Consider the following 2,836-nt stretch of genomic DNA (forward strand, 5'->3'; position numbering starts at 1 on the left):
CTTAAGTTTTGTATTTATCTTGTACCATAGAACATGATTTTCTTTGTATTTCAAGCCCACAAAGTGTCCAAATGATGCACCTTTGACCTCATCCAGAACGTATCATTTCTTGAAAGGGATTGCTGTCCGAATGCACATCTGAATCCCAAACAGAATCTCTAGTAAAATACGATCATTTGTGAAACAGGCAAATGACTGTCTCAGGGGCCCATTTCTCATTGTCAGACACATGTATGCAATGCTTTCACTGTGCATTGAGCAATAGGGATCAAAAACAGAATGGAAACAGACGAGGATGGGATTTGAACCCATGCGTGCAAAGCACAATGGATTAGCAATCCATCGCCTTAACCACTCGGCCACCTCATTAACAAAACTGGGCTGTCCCAACTGGGTTGGCGCACTCCAGATGATCTTTTTCTTTTTTTTCCCTCGTACTCGAGGGTCATTTTCCTGTTCCACATGCGATTTCAACATTTTCCTTGGGAGATGTCAAGCCAGCAAGCCACTGCTGTGGTTCAGTGGCCAGCGTGGAGTTCAGTGGCCCTGTTGTACACAGAAAGCACATTGAGCTCCTTGGACATGAAAAGTTCCAGATAAAAGCCATTTGTCATCCTTTCTCTTGGTGTCGATGTTGCTATTGTATGTAAAGGTGGCAACTTGCTCAACGAGCAGGCGGAGCACACACCGAATGCAGATGTGTCTGAGTGGTGTGTCCAAGTGGCTGCAAAAGGACAGCACTCCCGGGGCGCTGTGGCTTAGTTGGTTAAAGCGCCTGTCTAGTAAACAGGAGGCCCTGGGTCTGAATCCCAGTGGATAACCGCCTACGGCTAGACTTAATTAAATGCAAGTATTCATTTCCTGTCTTTAACACGACTTGTTTTTCTTAAAATGGATGCAACTTGCAAAACATGAAATACAAACCTTGCTAATCAGCGCTAGCAGCTGGCAAAAAAAAAAGAAGTCAGCAATGTTTTTTTTCTTTAACCTTAACCCTGCTAATGGAGAAGAGTTAAACGACCGAGTCTATGCAGCTTAAACGGTGCGCACGTCGGGTCCTTAGCTGAAAGGGTGGTAAATCACGCTCACCCCAGTCCTTAATCTTTTAAAGAGGATACAAAATTGAACCTAGTCGCCACATCACATACATCTTGTTCAATGATAAAAAGGTAACATCTATCCTCGCTCCAGAGTAAATCTCACGTTGAGGGCATATTTTTTTTCACTTTACCGTGAATCGGGCTCGGCTGCACAGAGGAGAGAGCAGAGCAATGAGGTCACGGGGACAGGGGAGTCACACGCTGGCTGTTTGAACACGCGGAAGATCACTGAGGGATCCACAGTATATGGACCCTCCGTGCGCCATCAGTCCACACTCCGGACTCTGAATCCTGCCATCCGAGTTAAGATCTCGGCGGAACCTGAGGCGCAGTTCCTTCTTAAAACGTAATCTGGTGAGCATTTCTAGAATCGTACTTGTATAGATGCAGCCTTTAATGTGTTGCTAGGTTAAAATTGATGACTTCTTGTATTTCAGTAGGCAACTGCCCTCTTGATTTTGGATTTAATTTCTTTATTACAGTGGCGCTTTTATGAAGCCAAGGGACCAGGGAGCTGCCCCAGTACTGGGATGGCCAGTTCGAAATCATAGAAACTATTGTCAATTCCAGTCCCATGTCAGTGCGAGAAGGGATTTTGACATCTTGTTTTGCTATGTTCTGCACCAACAGGCAGGTGGCTCGGCCATTCCGTTCCAGTCTGGGGGTACAACAGACTGCTAGGTTCAGTCTGATAAACTGAGCTGATGGTTGGAAGAAAACCATCTCAGCGTCCATTCTCTGTCCCTTCTTTAGGACAAGGCGTACCGGAAACCCTGCTGTTGACGCAGGAACGATCAGGTCCGATTCGTTTACTACCTGGCAGGCCTGAGGAATCGTCTGACCTGACCGAATGTTCTCGGGGTCACCGCTTAGAGAGTGGGCATCTGGGTCCACCCGTTTCCACAGCACACTGTTTACTGTGTCCAGCTGGGCGCCCAGTCGAACCAATAGGTCTGCACCAATGCAGACCGAATGGGTCAGCTGAGGTGCTACCTGGAAGTAGTGAGCAAACTTCCTTTTTCCGATGGAGATGGAAGCTACACAGCTTCCTTTGCTCCAAATGGACCTATGAGGTGGGGGTGCCCACCACAGAACCTGTGACTGCGTCACCAGGGTCACCTGACAGCTTCGCGACAGGTCCTCGAACAGACCTTCACTGATTATGGACTTCTCAGAGCTGAGGCTAAGAATTACATCATCAACCTGCACTTCTGCCACCTGGACCCCCTCCCACCACCATGGGGTGGTAGTCCTGGACCCCCTGAGGTACCAGGGTGCACAGAAAGGACTCCCATTCATTACCGGACAGGGAGATCCACTCTTCTTCAGGGATGAAAAGGGGGTGTGCTTTACCTGGCGGGTCAAGCAGCTGCTCGGAGCACTGCTCCTGTAGTTGGGAGACCGTGGGAGTGCTGGCCTGGGCAGGACTTCCCTGTAGTTTTGGAAAGCAAGAAGAGACATTTATTCTCGTCCAGAGGAACCAGGAGGAACCTCCAACTCAGCTATAGTGTTCAGTGGGCACTGTGTGATCACAGCATAACCACTGAATCCCCCTTTTTGCTGTGCAACAGGCTTAGGGTTTTTGACCTGAGCCCACAATTTTCCACGCTGGCAGTCCACCAGAGGCTCCAGCCTGTCAAGCAGGTCTTGGCCAATGAGTAGTGGCTCTCTTTTTAACCTAGAGATGTAAACAGGATGCACCATGTTCATTGGCCCGAACCTAAGTGCCACCCACA

At 48.5% G+C, this 2,836-nt stretch overlaps 1 non-coding gene across 1 annotated transcript; it reads right to left on the minus strand.

The window, feature by feature from the left end:
- Positions 1-287: 287 nt before the first annotated feature.
- trnas-gcu (transfer RNA serine (anticodon GCU)) lies at positions 288-369 on the minus strand. The gene has a single exon. It is a non-coding gene; the product is annotated as a tRNA-Ser (tRNA).
- Positions 370-2,836: the final 2,467 nt, after the last annotated feature.

The sequence above is a fragment of the Lepisosteus platostomus genome, unplaced genomic scaffold (assembly GCF_059453375.1).
Source record: "Lepisosteus platostomus isolate fLepPlt1 unplaced genomic scaffold, fLepPlt1.hap1 Scaffold_30_H1, whole genome shotgun sequence".
NCBI classification, from domain to species: domain Eukaryota; kingdom Metazoa; phylum Chordata; class Actinopteri; order Semionotiformes; family Lepisosteidae; genus Lepisosteus; species Lepisosteus platostomus.